The following is a 9,136-nucleotide window of genomic DNA, read 5'->3' as shown; positions in this document are numbered from 1 at the left end:
AAACGGCATGGGCTTCAAATTAAAACAAACTAAAGTACACTAAAACCAACCATCACAATACATTAAACTAAACAAACAGGTTGTAGAGTTGGTGACCTACTAATTAATCACTTTATGTATGCAGACGACCTGGTCATCTTCAGCCCTTACAGTGCTGGTCTCCAACAGCTATTGAGAACGTGCACACAGTATGGTGCTGACTTTGACATAAAGTACAATGCTGGTAAGAGTAAAGTTATGATTATTAGAAGCAGAGAAGACAGACAGTCAACCTTCCCTGACTTCCATCTGTCTGGTACTGCACTCAGTGTGTGCAGCGAGATCAAGTATTTGCGGCATATTATTGTTAATGACTTCTCTGATGATAAAGATATGTACAGGCAGCGTCGTAAGCTCTATGCACAAGCAAACATGCTGTGTCGTAAGTTTAGCATGTGCTATATAACAATTGCATTGTTTAAAGCATATTGCACACCTTTGTACACAGCCCACCTGTGGTGCCGCTACAAACAAGGTAGTATAAGAAAGCTCACAGTAGCTTATAATGACAGCATGAGGCTACTGTTGAGAGCCCCAAGAAGCTCCAGTGCAAGCCATATGTTTGTTAGTGTCGGGGTACCCACCTGCTCTGCTGTTCTGCGCAATCTGATGCACAGATTTATGTGTAGGGCGTCAGAATCAGAGAATGAACTTATTAATGTGTTGGTTAATCCTGTACGCAGTTCTGTAAGATTTTCGTCCAGACTGTGTAACCATTTTAGAACATGTTTGTATGCAAGCCTACACTGAATAGTGGGGAAAGCTCTGTACTTTGTATTTTGTGTTTGTTTGTTTTTTATTCTGTCTTTGTTTTTATTATCTTATTCTGCTTTTATGGTGATATGGATCCCCTTGGGTCTGAAATAAAGATTTAATAATAATAACAACTCATATCCCACCTAATGCCCTCAGATTTAGATAACATTTGGATACAAATTGATGTATATGGCTTAATTTAGGGTGGCAAATTATGTTTTGTGGATAACCGGGGCAGGGCTACATAAGTTTTCACTTCTCCCTGCTCCATTTCGACCAGGCAAAAAAAGGGAAGAAAAGATAAAGCCAGTGAGGCATGTTTTTGTTCATGATTGTTATTATACTGTATTTATGATTATTTTCTAACTATTGTTATTTGGTTTGAATATATATATTTCATTATTGAGCATGTTTGAAGGTTTTTCATTCAATGTGTTCCTCAGAAAGTTCTTCAAAACCTGTCTCTAGTCGGTGCTTCAATGATTTTAATTGGCAACTTGTTCCACACAGACAGAGCCCGATATATTAGACCTCCAGGCAGTAATGTGGTGATTCATTTATTTATGACCACAAATTCAAACAATTTCAGCAAGTTGAACAAAAACATTGCAGTGAATAGTGATCATATAACTGAAATATGTAGCTCAGGTTACCATCAGTTTACACGCTCTTACTAAACTAAAATTAGGCTACAACATGCTCGTCATGGTAAATCATAATCAGATGGTCATAAAATAACTTAAATTCAATGTCATGAGCGTTTCAATGACATTTACTGTAACTGTGATCTTGTAATGCGGCCTGTGTCTCGAGGGGTGCAGACACATGAGCACAGAGCCTGTCCCGGATGTGCACGCCACTTTGCTCCTGGACCCTGTCATCCAGCTCTGCAGGGGGACCAGGTTCCTCAGGCTGTTCCTCCAGCTCGTCCATGATGTCTCCGTGTCTGAGGCAGATGTTGTGGAGGAACGCACATGCCAACACTACCTCAGAGCAGAAGTGGGGCCTCACTTCCAGGGCCTTGAGGAAGGTGGCACGCCACCTTGTCTTCATCATCCCGAAGCTCCTCTCGATTATGGAGCGGGCTCTGCTGTGCCTTGTGTTAAACCGCTCCTGGGTTCTCCCCTGTAATGGGTGCCTGTACGGAGTGATGACGGTGATGGGCAGCTCCAGGCAGGGGTAACCGGCATCTGCGGGGGGTACAGGGCATCAACATAAACCGGGCTGTTCTTGAAAATGCGGGTGTCATGGACAGAGCCTGCATACCCAACAAAAATGTCCAGGAAGCTCCCATTGGAGTCACAGATGGCTTGGAACTGAATGGAATAAAACTGTTTGTAATTAAAATAATCCGGTTTATTGATTCTGGGTGGTTTGATCCGGACTTGGCACCCATCCATAGCACCCACAGCCTTATTAAAAGCCTCATGTTGGGCTAGATCACCAAATCCTTGGCCAACTTCTTCTAGTGCGTCCGCACTAGGGAAGAAGATGGCCTTGGATTTGTTTCTCCGGATCGCTTTTGCCGTCCTGTGGACCAGGCGGCACACCTGGCTCTTTGGGACGTCAAAGGCCTGCGCAGTCACTACATAAGAAGTGGCATGCGCCAGCCAATAAACAAAAATGAGGAGCTCCAAGTGAACCCCCCATCCGTGGTCCCTCTCCTCGTCCAACAGCTCCACGAGACCGTGGAAAGCCTGCCTTGTAAGTCGGAATATAGGCTTCATGTCCTGCTCCACATCCAAGTACATCCGGAGGACTGGCACTCTGTGATTGAGCCTGGCGTACTGGATGCGTTGGTATGGGTAGATGGAAAGAAAGACAATATTAACAAGGAAATGCATATTATACTGTGCGCATATTTAAAGTGTGTTCACTGTATGCTCCTTTATATGGGCTACCACTTCGTTTTCAGCTGTTAAATGAACTATGACTTAAATGAATAATAGTTATTTATATTATTATTAGTACTTTACTTTTTTCTTGATTTCGGACCCAGGGGGATCCATATCACAATGTAAACAACACATGAAGTACAGCAGAGTAGAAATAAAAAGGTTAGAAAAAAGGTTATCATTAGTAGTAGTAGCTATTATTGTAAACGTACCTCCTGTCCACCCTGTAAAGCAACGGCCAGAACATCAATGTCAGGCAGTTGCTCCCCTCTGCGTTCTCTCCGTGATGCGAGTAACATACGGAGTATGATCATTCCCAAACCCGTCAAATCGGCACGTGACATTTCGGTCTGGCGTGTTTCCGGTTTCTGTTAAGTGTGTCCCATTCCTATTTATACCATTTGGAGCCCTCACACCCTCGCACACTTGATCATGTGACGCTGACGTCACTGAAAGTCTGTGAGGGCTCAGGGCTGGAGGGTTTAGGGTGGAGTTTGGGATTGGGCCATAGACAACAATCCAAAGACCTAACAGAGAAAATGGCAGAAATGGAAAGGACCTGCTGGTGTTCAAATGGTAAATCACTATTTACATTGCATTATGCCTTAAATCGTACACTTAAATATGTGTAATGTATATTACATTTTTCATTTGAACAAAAAAAAACTAAATCTGTATACAGGGTAAACCAAAGAGAAATGTATCAAAAAAAACATAATTAATGGTCAATGACAATTCATTTTATCTTTTCTTCCACAGATCATAGCATTTCAAAGCCCGACAAAGTTTGACAACATTGATGACATCGATGTTCAACAAATTAGACAGTCTACAAATTTAATTTAATACTTCACATACTCTCCAATGATAATGTTTTACTGAAACAAATCTGTGTCATCTCTTACAGTATTCTTGTTGTGACAAACATGTGACACAACAAAAACCCTACCAAGATTGCTGTGAAGTGGGGTCAAAAAACTACATCCTCGTTTCTCACGCTGCGGCCTCGTGTACGGTTGAATCAACCGTTTGCCAAACGGTTCTCAACTGGTTCTTACTTAGAACCAACCACGAACCGGCTCTAGCACCAGCACCAGCCCTGGAACCAGCTTGGTGGAAAGGGGGTATGTGAGGTAGTTAGTGCATCAGACGACAGCTGCATTGGTTACCTGAAGTGCAATTCATGTGATAAGCTGTATAAACACGAGAGCCACAAGACAGATACATCCAGCGTGACAAGACATGTTTGTTGAGGAGGATCTAAGACGTCTCAGAGTGGTATGATTACCTCATTCCTTAAGAGTAACAAAATTCCAGCTCAGGTCAAATCTGAGGTCACAGACGCCTGTGTTAAATTGTGTTGTCAAGATCTCCGGCCCTTTGATTTAGTTTCAGGCGATATATTTTGTGCGCTGGCCCAGTCTCTTATTAACGTAGGTGCACATTATGGCTGTGTGGATGTCACCAGCGTACTCCCTCACAGGCAATGCTGCTGCTGCTTCCACCTGCCTGCTGCTGACGTCCCTGACCCCCCCCCCCCACCCTGACGGTTCTGAAGGGATACCCGCGAATCATCGGCGTGGATTTCTTCAGCTGCTCCGCCCCCCTGTACTAATAAATAAATTCAGAAAAAAGAAAAAAAAACAAAAAAAAAAAACTACATCCTTGTTGGTTAGAATGACCAGACAGATAAGAGCATTAAAAAAACAAAAATGAATATCTCCAATCTGAGCTAAAAACTTATATTGGAAAAACCAAAGACCTCAACCAGAAAATGGAAGAAACTGCTCGTGTTCAGCCGTCTCACAGCAAGAAGGTCCTGGGTTCGATTCCCGCCGGGGACGCTGTGGGCGCTGAAGTGCGTGTTAGTTTCCCCATGACTTCAGCGCCCACACCCTGGGTGGGGTTGGCGAAAGGGCCTTTCTGTGTGGAGCTTGCATGTTCTCCCCGTGTTCCCTTGGCCCCCTCTGGCCAACCGGGGAACAGATGGGGTGGGGAGGATCCGGCTGGAATAACGTGATCCTTCCACGCGCTACGTCTGGCCGGAGAAGCCCCACCCTGTCTGGTGAAAAGATGCGGCCTGCTCACTCCTCAGGTTAAGGAGGAGACCAGTGCAGGGCCCTCCTGGGGTTGGTAGAGGATGGCAATGCCCAGGACTGTTACGTAGGAGCACTGGGTGATAAAATGGGGGGGGAAAAAACCGGGATAAAAATATAAAAAAAAAAAAGACGACAAAATGCCGAAAGTTTTGTCTGATCTGCAAAGAAACGGTAGCAGTGTTCAAAGAATTTAACATTCGGCGACATTATGAAACCCGCCATGGAGAGCAGTGTGCTAGCCTGCAGGGCCAAGTGAGGAGAGACAAGGTGACTAAGCTAAAATGTGGATTAGCCCAACAGAGGACATTACTGCGTCAGACGCAGATGAACGTGGCGTCCGTCCGGGCCAGCTTCAAGGTAGCTAAACTTATAGCACGCTGTGGAAAGCCGTTCAGTGATGGGGAGTTTATTAAAAAGTGTTGGAGCACTGCTGCGGAGGAGGTGTGTTCGGACAAGAAAGATGTCCTAAACGAGGTGAGTCTGTCCGCATCTACAGTCACCAGGTGAGATGAAGAAATGGGGGATAATGTACATTGCCACCCAGCTGAAAGAGAAAGCTAAAGATTTTGTATATTTTTCGTTGTCATTGGATGAGAGCAACGACATGCAGGACACAGCACAACTGTTCATTTTTATTCGGGGAGTAAATTCCAACTTTGAAGTTACCGAGGAGCTGGCAGCATTACAAAGTCTCACAGATACGACAACAGGGGAGGATATTTTTGGTAAAGTTTGCCAAACAATGGAAGAGTTGGATGTGGACTGGTCTAAGCTGGCCAGCATCACAACGGACGGTGCTCCCAATATGACCGGCGCGCCGTGGGGGCACGTGAAAAAGGAAATGGCAGAAAGAGGTCTCACACTCCCGCTACAAGTCCACTGCTTGATTCACCAGCAAGCACTGTGCTGCAAAGAAAGAATAATCAGCCCACAGAGATGTGCTTTATACTGAAGTCTGCTGGTTAAGCCGGGGCAAATCATTTCCTGTTATAGACTAACCTCGGCCCCCCATCACAGAAAGGAAAGTTATTGTGGCCCCCACTGAAAAAAGTTTGGGGACCCCTGATCTAAGACATGCAGGACAGTGGTACTCGAGGACCAGGGTTGCCTACCCCTGGTATAAACTAACACATTTTTAACATTACAATCATTTTACATTCATAATGCGACTGCGCATATGTGACTCAAATCGGGTAGCGACTCACATCGGGTAATGACATGCATCTCCGCAGACTTTTGGAAAGGGAATTACCCACAGTTCATTGCGTTGTGACATAAAAAGGAGGTTACCTCCTTTGCCACCTGCCAACTTAAAATGTCTTAATTCTGTCCATATACACAGGTGTTGGCCGAGTTCCACCGAATAAACAACATGAACCCCGCACTCAATTCAATGTAGACATCATTAGCATTATTTGTATCCTTGAGGGGCTAAACTTATTCTTGTATTTTGCAGTCAGCAGATTGTCCAGACCTCACAGATACTTCGTGGCTCTCCTGAACATTGTCTCGGATGACCCTACTGGTGTGGCCCTCTTTAGCCCTGAGAGCATCTCTATTGTTGTGGAGGATGAAATACTTGTGAGTGGTCCCACGAATCTGGCTGACTCATTTCTACTCCTTTTTGGGTACATCTATGCACTAGACCTTCAGTACCCAAAGAAACTCGAGCTTACACTCACATTTATGCAAAAAGTTGTGATGTGTCTTGAATGAACATGAAAGAAGTATGCTGCTAAAACACTGTGGGAGTGAGTGATCTAGCTATCTACTTGCCAAATATCTGTGATGGGGTCCTTAACCATGGTATAACTACTATTCACTGTTTTCTGTTACAGGAAACTCAAAAAACTGGACCTGGAGGGCAAGGTGACCATAGTACAGGTTTCCAAAAAGTGGGAAAACCTTAAAAAGAAATATAAGGTAAGCAAGGGTAATGTTATCTGATTAAATAGACCATGCTAATTGATGGTATGACTACTCCCCCTAGTGGACGGAAGGCTGACCAAACACAAGATAAACACATTGGTACAATAACACAAATGGCTCTTACAGCTCCGTTACAAAAATGTCTTGAGTTTGCTTTTTTAAGACAGGTCGCCAGTCCATCGCAGGGCCACACACACACACACACACACACACACACACACACACACACACAATTTAGAATCACCAATTAACCTAGCATGCATGTTTTTGGACTGTGGGAGGAAACCGGAGTACCCGGAGAGAACCCACACAAGCACGGGGAGAACATGCAAACTACACACAGAAAGACCCTGCTGGGCCTGGGAGTCGTAAACCATGTAATATGGGAGCATATCAGAAAGGAATGAGATTATAAAACTTAACTATAGATTATAGTTGATGAGAGCACAATTTTAACAAAAGATCACTGCTGACAGTTTTTAATTTCTCCTCAAATCCAGCAGAGCATCAGAAACGTTTCATAATCGGAAACATTTATATTTCTTCTTTTTTTTTTTTTTTAAATCGATGAAATTATTTAATCCAAGTTAGAGAAACTTTTGCAACATATTTTTTGTCTCTTGTTAAACCATTAAGTTACATAGTAAATCTTATGATTGCAATTTATATATAGACTCCCTTAAACTTATGTCAAACCAAAAGAGCAAACACACATTGTCATATTATAGAGACCTTTCTTCTGTCTTTTTTATTTTATTCATTTATACATATAATTTTATATTGTATACTGTATTGCACAAGTTTGTGTATAAATGTTTGGCTGAATGTCTCTATGTTCTAAATCTCTAAAATGCTCAAAAAAAGTCCAGCAGATGGCAGCAGAGCATCAGAAACGTTTCATAATGGGAAACGTTTATATTCTTCCTTTTTATCGATGAAATTATTTAATCCAAGTTAGAGAAACGTGTGTGACATTTTTTGTCTCTTGTTTTTCCTCACTTGACCTGGATTAAATTGGCTTCTAGAGTCAAAAATACAGCGAAATATCTATTCAGGCTTCGGTCAAAGCGAATTTGAGCGTCGTATGGCAACACTTGTTCGGCATTTACCAGGTATAAAAACGTTTGCCTTTAGTAATGAAACGACTTGTCATGGCTAAAAAACACACAAAATAGAGTGTAGTCACATGTAGACAGTTGAAAACCCCGTTTTTCACCCCATTGTTTTCGACGGGGGATTAGCTCAGATGGTAGAGCGCTCGCTTAGCATGCGAGAGGTAGCGGGATCGATGCCCGCATCCTCCAAATATTCTTTATGAATTTTACAAGATTTACAAATATTCTTCTTCCTTATTTTTATATAACAAGTTTCACTTCTCATTATGTCTTATGAAGACAAACTAAACTGCCGGGGTTGCAGGGTTACAAACTACAAATAGTAACTGCAGCATCGTTGTTTATACTGCAGTCTTCAGAAGTAGAGGAGGCATTAAAAAAAAAAAAACCCCACTTATAACACAAATAAGACTTTACACTATACTTTTGACATCTGCTGGACTTGAGAAGTTAAAAAGTTCAGCAGTGATCTTCTGCGTCGTATCTTGTGACATGGTGGATGGAGAGAAGTCTGAGAATGGAGCTCCGAAAAGTAAGCCAGAGAGGGAGGAACGTGATTGGTCAAAAGTAAGCCCAAAGGGGAACGCGATTGGCTAATGTGGGCTTACTTTGGGTTTACTTTGGCGAAGTTGACGGGAGCCAGCTCCGAAAAGTAAGCCAGAGGAGGAGGAACGAGAGGTCGCGGGATCGAAACCCGCATCCTCCAAATGTTTATGAATCTCACAAGTAAGATTGTGTAGAGCTATTCTTCTTCTTTTATATCAAAGTTTAACTTTATTACATGTATGTCTGAAAAGTGGAGCAGCATTTACAGTATAAGGAGCATACCTGTCAAGTTTTGGATTAAAAAAAAAAAAGTACATTTTCCATCCCCTGCCCAACCGACATCCAGTATTACATTTTAAGACAAGTTTACAAGAAACTAAAATATCTACCTGTCAACCACTTACAAACTAAAATTATGTGCTCAGAATCTGATAGTTCTCCCTTTGTTGACACTGAAATTCCTATGTTTGTAATTCCTATAATAGAGCCTAACTGAAAACAAATGAGAATTATAGCACATTAATTTATTTTAAATATTTTCTGTGCATATACACATTTTCTTCAAGTGAAACATTTACATTTTCTTTTAAGGCAAGTGGCTTCCCCAACCACGCATAGTGCGGGGCACACAGGAATTCTGTAATTGAGCCATGTGGATAATTCTTCACATATCTCCATCCAGAATTTCTGCACAGGTGCACAAAACCATAAAGCATGCATATAATTATCAGGGGTGTTCTCTGTGCACTGTGAGCAG

General features: G+C 42.6%; 1 non-coding gene across 1 annotated transcript; it reads left to right on the top strand.

The window, feature by feature from the left end:
- Positions 1-7,949: 7,949 nt before the first annotated feature.
- Positions 7,950-8,022, top strand: trnaa-agc (transfer RNA alanine (anticodon AGC)). The gene has a single exon. It is a non-coding gene; the product is annotated as a tRNA-Ala (tRNA).
- Positions 8,023-9,136: the final 1,114 nt, after the last annotated feature.

This window comes from Cololabis saira, chromosome 16 (genome assembly GCF_033807715.1).
Source record: "Cololabis saira isolate AMF1-May2022 chromosome 16, fColSai1.1, whole genome shotgun sequence".
NCBI classification, from domain to species: Eukaryota; Metazoa; Chordata; class Actinopteri; order Beloniformes; family Belonidae; genus Cololabis; species Cololabis saira.
This window is presented reverse-complemented; position numbering and strand designations above follow the sequence as displayed.